We start from the raw sequence: 17,337 nt of genomic DNA, 5'->3' as shown, positions 1-17,337 counted from the left end.
GTTAGTGTGATATTTAACATTATATTGTGGTGTTAGTGTCATATTTAACATTATATTGTGGTGTTAGTGTGATATTTAACATTATATTGTGGTGTTAGTGTGATATTTAACATTATATTGTGGTGTTAGTGTCATATTTAACATTATGTTGTGGTGTTAGTGTGATGTTTAACATTATATTGTGGTGTTAGTGTGATATTTAACATTATATTGTGGTGTTAGTGTGATATTTAACATTATATTGTGGTGTTAGTGTGATGTTTAACATTATGTTGTGGTGTTAGTGTGATATTTAACATTATATTGTGGTGTTAGTGTGATGTTTAACATTATGTTGTGGTGTTAGTGTGATGTTTAACATTATATTGTGGTGTTAGTGTGATATTTAACATTATGTTGTGGTGTTAGTGTGATGTTTAACATTATATTGTGGTGTTAGTGTCATATTTAACATTATATTGTGGTGTTAGTGTGATGTTTAACATTATGTTGTGGTGTTAGTGTGATATTTAACATTATATTGTGGTGTTAGTGTGATGTTTAACATTATGTTGTGGTGTTAGTGTGATATTTAACATTATATTGTGGTGTTAGTGTGATGTTTAACATTATGTTGTGGTGTTAGTGTGATATTTAACATTATATTGTGGTGTTAGTGTGATGTTTAACATTATGTTGTGGTGTTAGTGTGATGTTTAACATTATATTGTGGTGTTAGTGTGATATTTAACATTATGTTGTGGTGTTAGTGTGATGTTTAACATTATATTGTGGTGTTAGTGTCATATTTAACATTATATTGTGGTGTTAGTGTGATGTTTAACATTATGTTGTGGTGTTAGTGTGATATTTAACATTATATTGTGGTGTTAGTGTGATGTTTAACATTATGTTGTGGTGTTAGTGTGATATTTAACATTATATTGTGGTGTTAGTGTGATGTTTAACATTATGTTGTGGTGTTAGTGTGATGTTTAACATTATATTGTGGTGTTAGTGTGATATTTAACATTATATTGTGGTGTTAGTGTGATATTTAACATTATATTGTGGTGTTAGTGTGATATTTAACATTATATTGTGGTGTTAGTGTGTGTGTTGTGACCTACAAACATGAGTGAACAAGTGCACCTCCAACCATTACAACCTTCACTCAACAATATAGTGGAGCAACACACCTTAAAATGGGTGTTTGTGGGAGGTAAAGGAGGTGTTGGTAAGACCACTACCAGGTACGTTATTATTATTATTATTATTATTATTATTGTGGGAGGTAAAGGAGGTGTTGGTAAGACCACTACCAGGTACGTTATTATTATTATTATTATTATTATTATTATTATTATTATTATTATTATTATTGTGGGAGGTAAAGGAGGTGTTGGTAAGACCACTACCAGGTACGTTATTATTATTATTATTTTTTCATTTTTTATCACACCGGCTGATTCCCACCAAGGCAGGGTGGTCCACCAAGACAGGGTGGTCCACCAAGGCAGGGTGGTCCACCAAGACAGGGTGGTCCACCAAGACAGGGTGGTCCACCAAGGCAGGGTGGTCCACCAAGACAGGGTGGTCCACCAAGACAGGGTGGTCCACCAAGGCAGGGTGGTCCACCAAGACAGGGTGGTCCACAAAGACAGGGTGGTCCACCAAGGCAGGGTGGTCCACCAAGACAGGGTGGTCCACCAAGACAGGGTGGTCCACCAAGGCAGGGTGGTCCACCAAGACAGGGTGGTCCACCAAGGCAGGGTGGTCCACCAAGGCAGGGTGGTCCACCAAGGCAGGGTGGTCCACCAAGACAGGGTGGTCCACCAAGGCAGGGTGGTCCACCAAGACAGGGTGGTCCACCAAGGCAGGGTGGTCCACCAAGCCAGGGTGGTCCACCAAGACAGGGTGGTCCACCAAGACAGGGTGGTCCACCAAGGCAGGGTGGTCCACCAAGACAGGGTGGTCCACCAAGGCAGGGTGGTCCACCAAGGCAGGGTGGTCCACCAAGAGTTTACCTGGAGAGAGTTCCGGGGGTCAACGCCCCCGCGGCCCGGTCTGTGACCAGGCCTCCTGGTGGATCAGAGCCTGATCAACCAGGCTGTTGCTGCTGGCTGCACGCAAACCAACGTACGAGCCACAGCCCGGCTGATCCGGAACTGACATTAGGTGCTTGTCCAGTGCCAGCTTGAAGACTGCCAGGGGTCTGTTGGTAATCCCCCTTATGTGTGCTGGGAGGCAGTTGAACAGTCTCGGGCCCCTGACACTTATTGTATGGTCTCTTAACATGCTAGTGACACCCCTGCTTTTCATTGGGGGGATGTTGCATCGTCTGCCAAGTCTTTTGCTTTCATAGTGAGTGATTTTCGTGTGCAAGTTTGGTACTAGTCCCTCTAGGATTTTCCAGGTGTATATAATCATGTATCTCTCCCTCCTGCGTTCCAGGGAATACAGGTTTAGGAACCTCAAGCGCTCCCAATAATTGAGGTGTTTTATCTCCGTTATGCGCGCCGTGAAAGTTCTCTGTACATTTTCTAGGTCGGCAATTTCACCTGCCTTGAAAGGTGCTGTTAGTGTGCAGCAATATTCCAGCTTAGATAGAACAAGTGATCTGAAGAGTGTCATCATGGGCTTGGCCTCCCTAGTTTTGAAGGTTCTCATTATCCATCCTGTCATTTTTCTAGCAGATGCGATTGATACAATGTTATGGTCCTTGAAGGTGAGATCCTCCGACATGATCACTCCCAGGTCTTTGACGTTGGTGTTTCGCTCTATTTTGTGGCCAGAATTTGTTTTGTACTCTGATGAAGATTTAATTTCCTCATGTTTACCATATCTGAGTAATTGAAATTTCTCATCGTTGAACTTCATATTGTTTTCTGCAGCCCACTGAAAGATTTGGTTGATGTCCGCCTGGAGCTTTGCAGTGTCTGCAATGGAAGACACTGTCATGCAGATTCGGGTGTCATCTGCAAAGGAAGACACGGTGCTGTGGCTGACATCCTTGTCTATGTCGGATATGAGGATGAGGAACAAGATGGGAGCGTGTACTGTGCCTTGTGGAACAGAGCTTTTCACCGTAGCTGCCTCGGACTTTACTCTGTTGACGACTACTCTCTGTGTTCTGTTAGTGAGGAAATTATAGATCCATCGACTGACTTTTCCTGTTATTCCTTTAGCACGCATTTTGTGCGCTATTACGCCATGGTCACACTTGTCGAAGGCTTTTGCAAAGTCTGTATATATTACATCTGCATTCTTTTTGTCTTCTAGTGCATTTAGGACCTTGTCGTAGTGATCCAATAGTTGAGACAGACAGGAGCGACCTGTTCTAAACCCATGTTGCCCTGGGTTGTGTAACTGACGGGTTTCTAGATGGGTGGTGATCTTGCTTCTTAGGACCCTTTCAAAGATTTTTATGATATGGGATGTTAGTGCTATTGGTCTGTAGTTCTTTGCTGTTGCTTTACTGCCCCCTTTGTGGAGTGGGGCTATGTCTGTTGTTTTTAGTAACTGTGGGACGAACCCCGTGTCCATGCTCCCTCTCCATAGGATGGAAAAGGCTCGTGATAGGGGCTTCTTGCAGTTCTTGATGAACACAGAGTTCCATGAGTCTGGCCCTGGGGCAGAGTACATGGGCATGTCATTTATCGCCTGTTCGAAGTCATTTGGCGTCAGGATAACATCGGATAGGCTTGTGTTAATCAAATTTTGTGGCTCTCTCATAAAAAATTAATTTTGATCTTCGACTCTCAGTCTGGTTAGCGGCAGGGTGGTCCAACAAGGCAGGGTGGTCCACCAAGGCAGGGTGGTCCAACAAGGCAGGGTGGTCCACCAAGGCAGGGTGGTCCACCAAGGCAGGGTGGTCCAACAAGGCAGGGTGGTCCACCAAGGCAGGGTGGTCCACCAAGGCAGGGTGGTCCACCAAGGCAGGGTGGTCCACCAAGGCAGGGTGGTCCACCAAGGCAGGGTGGTCCACCAAGGCAGGGTGGTCCAACAAGGCGGGGTGGTCCACCAAGGCAGGGTGGTCCACCAAGGCAGGGTGGTCCAACAAGGCAGGGTGGTCCACCAAGGCAGGGTGGTCCACCAAGGCAGGGTGGTCCAACAAGGCAGGGTGGTCCACCAAGGCAGGGTGGTCCACCAAGGCAGGGTGGTCCACCAAGGCAGGGTGGTCCAGCAAGGCAGGGTGGTCCAGCAAGGCAGGGTGGTCCAGCAAGGCAGGGTGGTCCAGCAAGGCAGGGTGGTCCACCAAGGCAGGGTGGTCCACCAAGGCAGGGTGGTCCACCAAGGCAGGGTGGTCCACCAAGGCAGGGTGGTCCACCAAGGCAGGGTGGTCCACCAAGGCAGGGTGGTCCACCAAGGCAGGGTGGTCCACCAAGGCAGGGTGGTCCACCAAGGCAGGGTGGTCCAACAAGGCAGGGTGGTCCAGCAAGGCAGGGTGGTCCAGCAAGGCAGGGTGGTCCAGCAAGGCAGGGTGGTCCACCAAGGCAGGGTGGTCCACCAAGGCAGGGTGGTCCACCAAGGCAGGGTGGTCCACCAAGGCAGGGTGGTCCACCAAGGCAGGGTGGTCCAGCAAGGCAGGGTGGTCCAGCAAGGCAGGGTGGTCCAGCAAGGTAGGGTGGTCCAGCAAGGCAGGGTGGTCCAGCAAGGCAGGGTGGTCCACCAAGGCAGGGTGGTCCACCAAGGCAGGGTGGTCCACCAAGGCAGGGTGGTCCAGCAAGGCAGGGTGGTCCAGCAAGGCAGGGTGGTCCAGCAAGGCAGGGTGGTCCAGCAAGGCAGGGTGGTCCAGCAAGGCAGGGTGGTCCAGCAAGGCAGGGTGGTCCACCAAGGCAGGGTGGTCCACCAAGGCAGGGTGGTCCACCAAGGCAGGGTGGTCCACCAAGGCAGGGTGGTCCACCAAGGCAGGGTGGTCCACCAAGGCAGGGTGGTCCACCAAGGCAGGGTGGTCTACCAAGGCAGGGTGGTCTACCAAGGCAGGGTGGTCTACCAAGGCAGGGTGGTCCACCAAGGCAGGGTGGTCCACCAAGGCAGGGTGGCCCGAAAAAGAAAAACTTTCACCATCATTCACTCCATCACTGTCTTGCCAGAAGGGTGCTTTACACTACAGTTTTTAAACTGCAACTTTAACACCCCTCCTTCAGAGTGCAGGCACTGTACTTCCCATCTCCAGGACTCAAGTCCGGCCTGCCGGTTTCCCTGAACCCCTTCATAAATGTTACTTTGCTCACACTCCAACAGCACGTCAAGTATTAAACACCATTTGTCTCCATTCACTCCTATCAAACACGCTCACGCATGCCTGCTGGAAGTCCAAGCCCCTCGCACACAAAACTTCCTTTACCCCCTCTCTCCAACCTTTCCTAGGCCGACCCCTACCCCGCCTTCCTTCCACTACAGACTGATACACTCTTGAAGTCATTCTGTTTCGCTCCATTCTCTCTACATGTCCGAACCACCTCAACAACCCTTCCTCAGCCCTCTGGACAACAGTTTTGGTAATCCCGCACCTCCTCCTAACTTCCAAACTACGAATTCTCTGCATTATATTCACACCACACATTGCCCTCAGACATGACATCTCCACTGCCTCCAGCCTTCTCCTCGCTGCAACATTCATCACCCATGCTTCACACCCATATAAGAGCGTTGGTAAAACTATACTCTCATACATTCCCCTCTTTGCCTCCAAGGACAAAGTTCTTTGTCTCCACAGACTCCTAAGTGCACCACTCACTCTTTTCCCCTCATCAATTCTATGATTCACCTCATCTTTCATAGACCCATCCGCTGACACGTCCACTCCCAAATATCTGAATACATTCACCTCCTCCATACTCTCTCCCTCCAATCTGATATTCAATCTTTCATCACCTAATCTTTTTGTTATCCTCATAACCTTACTCTTTCCTGTATTCACCTTTAATTTTCTTCTTTTGCACACCCTACCAAATTCATCCACCAATCTCTGCAACTTCTCTTCAGAATCTCCCAAGAGCACAGTGTCATCAGCAAAGAGCAACTGTGACAACTCCCACTTTATGTGTGATTCTTTATCTTTCAACTCCACGCCTCTTGCCAAGACCCTCGCATTTACTTCTCATACAACCCCATCTATAAATATATTAAACAACCACGGTGACACCACACATCCTTGTCTAAGGCCTACTTTTACTGGGAAATAATTTCCCTCTTTCCTACATACTCTAACTTGAGCCTCACTATCCTCGTAAAAACTCTTCACTGCTTTCAGTAACCTACCTCCTACACCATACACTTGCAACATCTGCCACATTGCCCCCCTATCCACCCTGTCATATGCCTTTTCCAAATCCATAAATGCCACAAAGACCTCTTTAGCCTTATCTAAATACTGTTCACTTATATGTTTCACTGTAAACACCTGGTCCACACACCCCCTACCTTTCCTAAAGCCTCCTTGTTCATCTGCTATCCTATTCTCCGTCTTACTCTTAATTCTTTCAATAATAACTCTACCATACACTTTACCAGGTATACTCAGCAGACTTATCCCCCTATAATTTTTGCACTCTCTTTTATCCCCTTTGCCTTTATACAAAGGAACTATGCATGCTCTCTGCCAATCCCTAGGTACCTTACCCTCTTCCATACATTTATTAAATAATTGCACCAACCACTCCAAAACTATATCCCCACCTGCTTTTAACATTTCTATCTTTATCCCATCAATCCCGGCTGCCTTACCCCCTTTCATTATACCTACTGCCTCACGAACTTCCCCCACACTCACAACTGGCTCTTCTTCACTCCTACAAGATGTTATTCCTCCTTGTCCTATACACGAAATCACTGCTTCCCTATCTTCATCAACATTTAACAATTCCTCAAAATATTCCCTCCATCTTCCCAATACCTCTAACTCTCTATTTAATAACTCTTCTCTCCTATTTTTAACTGACAAATCCATTTGTTCTCTAGGCTTTCTTAACTTGTTAATCTCACTCCAAAACTTTTTCTTATTTTCAACAAAGTTTGTTGATAACATCTCACCCACTCTCTCATTTGCTCTCTTTTTACATTGCTTCACCACTCTCTTAACCTCTCTCTTTTTCTCCATATACTCTTCCCTCCTTGCATCACTTCTACTTTGTAAAAACTTCTCATATGCTAACTTTTTCTCCCTTACTACTCTCTTTACATCATCATTCCACCAATCGCTCCTCTTCCCTCCCGCACCCACTTTCCTGTAACCACAAACTTCTGCTGAACACTCTAACACTACATTTTTAAACCTACCCCATACCTCTTCGACCCCATTGCCTATGCTCTCATTAGCCCATCTATCCTCCAATAGCTGTTTATATCTTACCCTAACTGCCTCCTCTTTTAGTTTATAAACCTTCACCTCTCTCTTCCCTGATGCTTCTATTCTCCTTGTATCCCATCTACCTTTTACTCTCAGTGTAGCTACAACTAGAAAGTGATCTGATATATCTGTGGCCCCCTCTATAAACATGTACATCCTGAAGTCTACTCAACAGTCTTTTATCTACCAATACATAATCCAACAAACTACTGTCATTTCGCCCTACATCATATCTTGTATACTTATTTATCCTCGTTTTCTTAAAATATGTATTACCTATAACTAAACCCCTTTCTATACAAAGTTCAATCAAAGGGCTCCCATTATCATTTACACCTGGCACCCCAAACTTACCTACCACACCCTCTCTAAAAGTTTCTCCTACTTTAGCATTCAGGTCCCTTACCACAATTACTCTCTCACTTGGTTCAAAGGCTCCTATACATTCACTTAACATCTCCCAAAATCTCTCTCTCTCCTCTGCATTCCTCTCTTCTCCAGGTGCATACACGCTTATTATGACCCACTTCTCGCATCCAACCTTTACTTTAATCCACATAATTCTTGAATTTACACATTCATATTCTCTTTTCTCCTTCCATAACTGATCATTTAACATTACTGCTACCCCTTCCTTTGCTCTAACTCTCTCAGATACTCCAGATTTAATCCCATTTATTTCCCCCCACTGAAACTCCCCTACCCCCTTCAGCTTTGTTTCGCTTAGGGCCAGTACATCCAACTTCTTTTCATTCATAACATCAGCAATCATCTGTTTCTTGTCATCCGCACTACATCCACGCACATTTAAGCAACCCAGTTTTATAAAGTTTTTCTTCTTCTCTTTTTTAGTAAATGTCTACAGGAGAAGGGGTTACTAGCCCATTGCTCCCGGTATTTTAGTCGCCTCATACGACACGCATGGCTTACGGAGGAAAGATTCTTTTCCACTTCCCCATGGACAATAGAAGAAATAAAGAAGAACAAGAGCTATTTAGAAAAAGGAGAAAAACCTAGATGTATGTATATACAGTGGACCCCCGCATAACGATTTTAATCCGTGCAAGAGGGGTAATTGTTATGCGAAATAATCGGTATGTGAATGAATTTTCCCCAAAAGAAATAATGGAAATAAAATTAATCCGTGCAAGACACCCAAAAGTATGAAAAAAAAAATTTTTTACCACATGAAATGTTAATTTTAATACACACAAACTGAAAAAGGCATGCACACTTACATGACACTTACTTTTATTGAAGATCTGGTGGTGATTGATGGGATGGGAGGAGGGGAGAGAGAGTGTTAGTGTTTAGAAGGGGAATCCCCTTCCATTAAGACTTGAGGTGTCGAGTCCTTTTCTGGGGTTACTTCCCTTCTTCTTTTAATGCCACTAGGACCAGCTTCAGAGTCACTGGACTTCTTTCGCACAACATATCTGTCCATAGTGGCCTGTACCTCTCGTTCCTTTATGACTTCCCTAAAGTGTTTCACAACATTGTCAGTGTACAGGTTGCCAACACGGCTTGCAATAGCTGTGTGAGGGTGATTTTCATCCATGAAGGTTTGCACTTCAAGCCACTTTGCACAGATTTCTTTAATCTTTGTAGTAGGCAACTTCTTCAATTTCTCTCTCCCCTCCTCTGAACCAGTTTCCTCAGGTCTGGCCTCTTGCTCTTGAAGTTGATCTATCAGCTCATCAGTGGTTAGTTCTTCATTGTCCTCCTCCACCAACTCTTCCACATCCTCCCCACTAACCTCCAACCCCAAGGACTTTCCCAATGCCACAATGGATTCCTCAAGTGGCATAATCCTCTCAGGGTTAGCCTCAAACCCTTCAAAATCCCTTTTGTCTACACATTCTGGCCACAGTTTCTTCCAAGCAGAGTTCAAGGTCTTCTTAGTCACTCCCTCCCAAGCCTTACCTATAAGGTTTACACAATTGAGGATATTAAAGTGCTCTCTCCAAAACTCTCTTAGTCAGTTGAGTTTCTGAGGTCACTACAAAGCACCTTTCAAACAGAGCTTTTGTGTACAGTTTTTTGAAGTTTGCAATAACCTGCTGGTCCATGGGCTGCAGGAGAGGAGTGGTATTAGGAGGCAAAAACTTCACCTTAATGAAGCTCATGTCCCCATAAAGTCGCTCTGCCACGTCTGTAGGATGACCAGGGGCATTGTCTAACACCAGGAGGCACTTAAGTTCTAATTTCTTTTCAGTTAGGTAATCTTTCACATTGGGGGCAAATGCATGGTGTAACCAGTTATAGAAAAAGTCCCTAGTGACCCATGCCTTACTGTTTGCCCTCCACAGCACACACAAATTATCCTTGAGGACATTCTTTTGCCTGAACGCTCTGGGAGTTTCAGAGTGATACACTAATAAAGGCTTAACTTTGCAGTCACCAGTAGCATTGGCACACATCAACAAAGTAAGCCTGTCTTTCATAGGCTTATGTCCTGGGAGTGCCTTTTCCTCCTGAGTAATGTAGGTCCTGCTTGGCATTTTCTTCCAAAACAGGCCTGTTTCATCACAATTAAACACTTGTTCAGGTTTCAGTCCTTCACTGTCTATGTACTCCTTGAATTCATGCACATATTTTTCAGCCGCTTTGTGGTCCGAACTGGCAGCCTCACCATGCCTTATCACACTATGTATGCCACTACGCTTCTTAAATCTCTCAAACCAACCTTTGCTGGCCTTAAATTCACTCACATCATCACTAGTTGCAGGCATTTTTTTAATTAAATCCTCATGCAACTTCCTAGCCTTTTCACATATGATCGCTTGAGAGACGCTATCTCCTGCTAGCTGTTTTTCGTTTATCCACACCAATAAGAGTCTCTCAACATCTTCCATCACTTGCGATATTTGTTTCGAAAACACAGTTAAACCTTTGGCAAGAACAGCTTCCTTGATTGCCTTTCTGGTGCCCACAATAGTAGCGATGGTTGATTGGGGTTTCTTGTACAACCTGACCAGGTCGGCGATACGCACTCCACTTTCATACTTATCAATGATCTCTTTCTTCATTTCTATTGGAATTCTCACCCTTATTGGTGTACGGTTGGCACTAGAAACTTTCTTGGGGCCCATGGTCACTTATTTTCCAGAAACAGCACCGAAAACACTGTAATAATACGAAATATTCCGATTGTATGCTTGGATGTTACCGCGGAGGCTGGCTGGTAAACAATGGCACGGGCGGCACATGTGAGGCTGGCTGAGGGCGCACATTGGACGCGTCTCGGACGAAAATCGGTGAGCGGGTTTTTAAGCGGTATGCGCGGCAAAATTTTTGCGATTAAAGCAAGCGGTATGCGGATTAATCGCTATGTGATGCCATCGTTATGCGGGGGTCCACTGTATATATGCATGTGCGTGTCTGTGAAGTGTGACCAAAGTGTAAGTAGGAGTAGCAAGATATCCCTGTTATCTAGCGTGTTTATGAGACAGAAAAAGAAACCAGCAATCCTACCATCATGCAAAACAGTTACAGGTTTCTGTTTCAGTCATCTGGCAGGATGGTAGTACTTCCCTGGGTGGTTGCTGTCTACCAACCTACCTATTATTATTATTATTATTATTATTATTATTATTATTATTATTATTATTGTAATGTTGGTAAGACCACTACCAGGTATGTTATTATTATTATTATTATTATTATTATTATTATTGGTAAGACCACTACCAGGTACGTTATTATTATTATTATTATTATTATTATTATTATTATTATTATTATTATTATTGTAATGTTGGTAAGACCACTACCAGGTATGTTATTATTATTATTATTATTATTATTGGTAAGACCACTACCAGGTACATTATTATTATTATTATTATTATTATTATTATTATTATTATTGTTGTAATGATGGTAAGACCACTACCGGGTACGTTATTATTATTATTATTGTAATGATGGGGTTATTGCTGGGTTTTTTATGTTTAGGGATCTTGAGTTGAGGAGTGGGGGCGCCTCCCGTTCCGTGGATCAAAGGCTTTATTGACTAACACTGGCACTGTTTGGCCCATACGGGTGTTGCGCTTACCTTGATTATAAACTATTAATGATTATTTTAAAATCCTAATGATTATAATAAAATATAATGATAATTATAAATTCTAATTATAATAAAATATAATGATAATTATAAATTCTAATTATAATAAAATATAATGATAATTATAAATTCTAATTATAATAAAATATAATGATAATTATAAATTCTAATTATAATAAAATATAATGATAATTATAAATTCTAATTATAATAAAATATAATAATATAAAAATTATATAATGACTACAATAATGATAATTATAATAAATTATAATTATATAATGACTATGATAAAGATAATGGTAAAAATAGAAATAAATCGTATTATGGTTACTGTTGATATTATTTAGTTATATGATGATATTTTTATTATCCAGCTATAATTATTGACAGTCTATAATTATTTTTGTTAATTGTTGGGTTATGAGTTTTCATCGTAAAATATTACGTATTGTAAAAACACGAAGGCACAATATCGTGACTGGAACAATACACAAATAAAACACACACCTTTGATATACCTTTGAAGAATTTCGAGAGTATATCTACTCTCTGAGCCCGGCCATGGGCCAGGCTCATCTGGTGCTCGCCTGGTCAACCAGGCTGTTGCTGCTGGAGACCCGCTGCCCCACATATCCATCACAGCCTGGTTGATCACACGGGAGAGACAACCTCACGACGATGTTTCGGTCAGACAGACAATTTAAAAGGTCATTATGTTGGAAGAATTACCAACAATAACTTAGGTAAAAGGACATATAGTACCGAGTCAGCCTAATAATAATACGAAGCCACAAAGAGTAATAGTAAACAGAGTAAAGTCCGAGGCGGCTACAGTGAAAAGCTCTGTTCCACAAGGCATAGTACTTTCCCCCATCCTGTTCCTCATCCTCATATCTGACATAGAGATGTAAGCCATAGCTCTGTGTCTTCCTTTGCAGATGACACCCAAATTGCCATGACAGTGTCCTCCATCGAAGACACCACAAGACTCAAACAGACATAAACCAAGTCTTCAAATGGGCCACTGAAAACAACAAGAAGTTCCATGAAGAGAAATTTCAACTACTCAGATTTGGAAAACTTGAGGAAATTAAAACTATCAGGGTATACAACAAATTCTAACCATACAATAGAGCAAAAAAGTAATGTGAAGGACCTGGGAGTGATAATGTCAGAGAATCTCACCTTCAAAGACCACAACAATGTATCTACCTCGTCTACTAGGAAAATGATAGGATGGATAATGAGAACCTTCGAAACTAGGGATGCCAAGCCCATGATGATTCTCTTCAAATCTCCTGTTCTCTCTAGGCTGGAATACTGATGTACATAAATAACAAAAAAAGGCACAATACCGTGACTGGAACGATACACAAATAACCCGCACATAAAAGAGAGAAGTTTACGACGACGTTTCGGTCCGACTTGGACCATTTACAAAGTCACACTGTGTGACTTTGTAAATGGTCCAAGTCGGACCGAAACGTCGTTGTAAGCTTCTCGCTTTTATATGCGGGTTATTTGTGTACTGATGTACACTAATGGCCCCCTTCAAGGCAGGCAAAATTGCTGACCTGGAGAGTGTACAAAGAACTTTCACACATAAGTACAATAAGGCACCTAAATTACTGGGAACAGTTGATGTCCCTTGATTTGTGTTCCCTGGAATACAGACGAGAGAGACGCATGATAATATACACTTGGAAAATCCTAGAGGGATTAGTACCAAACTTGCACACGAAAATCACTCCCAGTGAAAGCAAAAGACTCAGCAGGATACCTTTGATATACCTTTGAAGAATTTTGAGAGTATATCTACTCTCTGAGCCCGGCCATGGGCCAGGCTCGTCTGGTGCTTGCCTGGTCAACCAGACTGTTGCTGCTGGAGGCCTGCTGCCCCACATATCCATCACAGCCTGGTTGATCTGGCACCTGGTGAAGATACTTGTCTAGTTTCCTCTTGAAGGCTTCAACACTTGTTCCAGCAGTGTTTCTGATACCTTCTGGTAAGATGTTGAAAAGTCTGGGACCCCGGATGTTGATACAGTGTTCCCTTATTGTCCCCACTGCACCCCTGCTCCTCACTGGGTTTATTTTACACTTCCTCCCAAATCTCTCACTCCAGTATGTTGTTATGGCAGTGTGCAGATTTGGGACCAAGCTCTCGTGTACCTTCCAGGTATATATTATCATGTTCCTCTCTCTCCTCCGCTCCAATGAGTACATGTTCAAGACTTGCAGGCGTTCCCAGTAGTTTAGGTGCTTTACTGGTTCAGTGTGAGCCGTAAACGATCTCTGTATTTGTTCCAGCTCTGATATTTCTCCTGCCCTGAACGGGGCTGTCAGCACTGAGCAATATTCTAAGTGAGGGAGCACTAGCGATTTGAAGAGTGTCACCATCGCCATTGTTTCCCTTGTTTTGAAAGTTCTCAATACCCACCTAGTCATCTTCCTGGCTGTCGTGATCTTTGTCTTGTTATGGTCTTTAAAAGAAAGGTCCGCTGACATAATTATTCCTAGGTCTTTTAAGAACATAAGAAAGAAGGAACACTGCAACAGGCCTACTGACCCATGCAGAGCAGGTCCATGTCCCCCCCCCCCCCCGGGATAAGACCCACCCAGTCTGGTTCCCCTAAACTCAAGGATGGAGCACTGCACCAGACCCAGCAGTACAAGCTAGTCAGGTCCAACTCACACCCACCCACACCCACTCATACATTTAACCTATTTTTAAAACTACACAATGTTTTAGCCTGAATAACTGTACTCGGGAGTTTGTTCCACTCATCTACAACTCTATTACCAAACCAGTGGTTTCCTATATCCTTCCTGAATCTGAATTTTTCCAACTTGAAACCATTGCTGCGAGTCCTGTCTTGGCTGGAAATTTTCAGCACGCTATTTGCATCCCCTTTATTTATTCCTGTTTTCCATTTATACGCCTCTATCATATCCCCCCTAATTCTACGCCTTTCGAGAGAGTGCAGATTCAGGGCCTCAGTCTATCCTCATAGGGAAGATTTCTGATACATGGGATCATTTTTGTCATCCTCCTCTGTACGTTTTCCAGAGCATTTATATCCATTCTGAAATACGGTGACCAGAACTGAGCAGCATAGTCTAAATGAGGACTAACCAAGGATATATAGAGTTGAAGAACAACCTGAGGACTTCTATTATTTATACTTCTAGATATGAAGCCAAGAATTCTGTTAGCTTTATTATGAACACTAATGCACTGTTGTCTTGGTTTTAGATTACTGCTAACCAGAACTCCTAAATCCTCTTTCCAATCAGTAGTATTAAGATCTACATTATATAGTTTATATGTGGCATGGTTATTTTCCTGTCCAACATTTAGAACTTTGCACAGCCATCACATCGCTTTGTAAGTGAACCCGGAATTGTTGCTAGTCCATTTTTTTAGTTATTTTATTATTTTTACAGATTTGTTGTTGTTATGGTTCTCTGAAACAGGATATAAATGCCATGATGGCAGAATTGAATATTTTGCAGATAACAGCTAGGAAAATGGACACATCGTTTTTGGTTATAATTTCATTTCTGATATGAATTTTTCGATGGTTTAAACATCTGATCCTTGGTTTTTCTCATCCACAGCATTAATTTTTTTTGGGGTCGTTGTAAACTCTCCAGGAAGATCTTTTGTTAAATTTAACATCCAACAACATCTGTGGCCCTAACTATTTAACACTACCACAATATATCACAAATAGTGCCTAAACAAGTGTAGAATAGTTAAGAGGAAATTTGACATGTACTTTTCCAAATGTCAGATCAACTAGGATGTGATGGATATGGGGACCAGCGGGCAACCAATAGTAACAACTTGGTTGATCAGGCAAGCACCAAACAAGCCTTGCCTAGGGTCAGGCTACAGGGGTAGCAAACTCTCGAAAAACTTCAAAAGTATATCAAAAGTACGGTAAAGCAACATTGCATTCCAGATAAAACTCTTGTGACGTTTATATTTTCAATCTGTATTTAACGTGGTACTAAATGTTGCAACTGTTTTGCAAACTGATAATCAGTTTATTTTTTTATCTAAAATTATGAATATAAACATGAAATAGCTACACAGCTGATAGAAATAAAAGCGGAAATATAGATGACGGAACAAGCAATCTTCAGAGACAAGCTTTTCAATGCCATGTTGATTATTGAGTAGATATAAAAGTGAAATACGAATTATGTGCTATAAACAAAAGTTCGCTTATGATTATAAGGATAGCAAACCAAACACAATTTAAATAAAATTGAAGATTATAAAGGCAAATGCAATCTAAAATGTAACTGGTCACTTTTATCATATATGTATTTGATTTTAGCCGAGATTCTTCGGTAAGTGAGCAGTATATTTTTGTAAATGCTTTTGTAGGTGTATTTTTAGGGGTCTGAAACGGACTAATCTAATTCACAATATTTCTTATGGGGACAAAATCGGTCTATAACGGCACCCAAACAGACTTCTGGATTGAAATAATATCGTTATGCGGGGGTCCACTGTATAGACCAATAAGCCTTACCTCCATAGTGGGAAAATTTATGGAATCAATAATTGCCGAAACAATTCGTAGCCACCTTGATAGGCACAGATTGATTAATGAATCTCAACACGAATTTACTAACATTTTTCACTAAGGTGCTTGAGGAGGTAGATCATGGTAATGAATATGATATGGTGTATATGGACTTCAGTAAGGCTCTCGATAGAGTTCCATCTCAGAGGCTATTGAGGAAACTTAAGGCACATGGAATAGGAGGGGAAATTTTTTTCCTGGGTAGAGGCATGGCTGGCAAATAGGCAGCAGAGAGTTTGCATAAATGGGGAGAAATCAGAATGGGGGCACGTCACAAGCGGTGTTCCTCAGGGGTCAGTGTTGGGCCCGTTGTTGTTCACATTTTACATAAACAACATAGATGAGGGAATAAATAGCGACATAAGCAAATTTGGTGATGACACCAAAATAGGCTGTCCAATTCATTCTAATGAGGACACTAGAGCACTCCAGGATGATTTGAATAGACTGATGCAATGGTCGGAGAAGTGGCAGATGCAGTTTAATATAGACAAATGCAAAGTTCTAAATGTTGGACAGGAAAATAACCATGCGACATATAGGCTAAATAATGTAGATCCTAATACTACTGCTTGCGAAAAGGATTTAGAAGTTCTGGTTAGCAGTAATCTAAAACCAAGACAACAGTGTATTAGGGTTCGCAATAAAGCTAACAGAATTCTTGGCTTCATATTTAGAAGTATAAATAATAGAAGTCCTCAGGTTGTTCTTCAACTCTATATATCCTTGGTTAGGCCTCATTTAGACTATGCTGCACAGTTCTGGTCACCGTATTACAGAATGGATATACTGTAAATGCTCTGGAAAACGTACAGAGGATGACAAAGATGATCCCATGTATCAGAAATTTTCCCTATGAGGATAGACTGAGGGCTCTGAATCTGCACTCTCTCGAAAGGCGTAGAATTAGGGGGGATATGATTGAGGTGTATAAATGGAAAACAGGAATATATAAAGGGGATGTAAATAGCGTGCTGAAAATTTCCCGCCAAGACAGGACTCGCAGCAATGGTTTCAAGTTGGAAAAATTCAGATTCAGGAAGGATATAGGAAAGCACTGATTTGGTAATAGAGTTGTGGATGAGTGGAACAAACTCCCGAGTACAGTTATTCAGGCTAAAACATTGTGTAGTTTTGAAAATAGGTTAGATAAATACATGAGTGGGTGTGGGTGGGTGTGAGTTGGACCTGACTAGCTTGTGCTGCTGGGTCTGGTGCTGTACTCCTTCCTTGAGTGGAGGTGACCAGATTGGGTGGGTCATTGGGCTAATCCGGGAGGGGGGTACATGGACCTGCTCCGCATGGGTCAGTAGGCCTGTTGCAGTGTTCCT

General features: G+C 42.5%; 1 long non-coding RNA gene across 1 annotated transcript in view; it reads left to right on the top strand.

Annotated features, from left to right (window-relative positions):
• The first annotated feature begins 954 nt into the window (after positions 1 to 954).
• Positions 955 to 17,337, top strand: part of LOC128688697 (uncharacterized) — a 32,133-nt gene continuing 15,750 nt past the window's right edge. Inside the window, exon 1 of the long non-coding RNA XR_011394743.1 lies at positions 955 to 1,232. This is a non-coding gene — a long non-coding RNA (uncharacterized lncRNA). The remainder of the gene's footprint in view (positions 1,233 to 17,337) is intronic.

Source organism: Cherax quadricarinatus, chromosome 97 (genome assembly GCF_038502225.1).
Source record: "Cherax quadricarinatus isolate ZL_2023a chromosome 97, ASM3850222v1, whole genome shotgun sequence".
NCBI classification, from domain to species: Eukaryota; Metazoa; Arthropoda; class Malacostraca; order Decapoda; family Parastacidae; genus Cherax; species Cherax quadricarinatus.
This window is presented reverse-complemented; position numbering and strand designations above follow the sequence as displayed.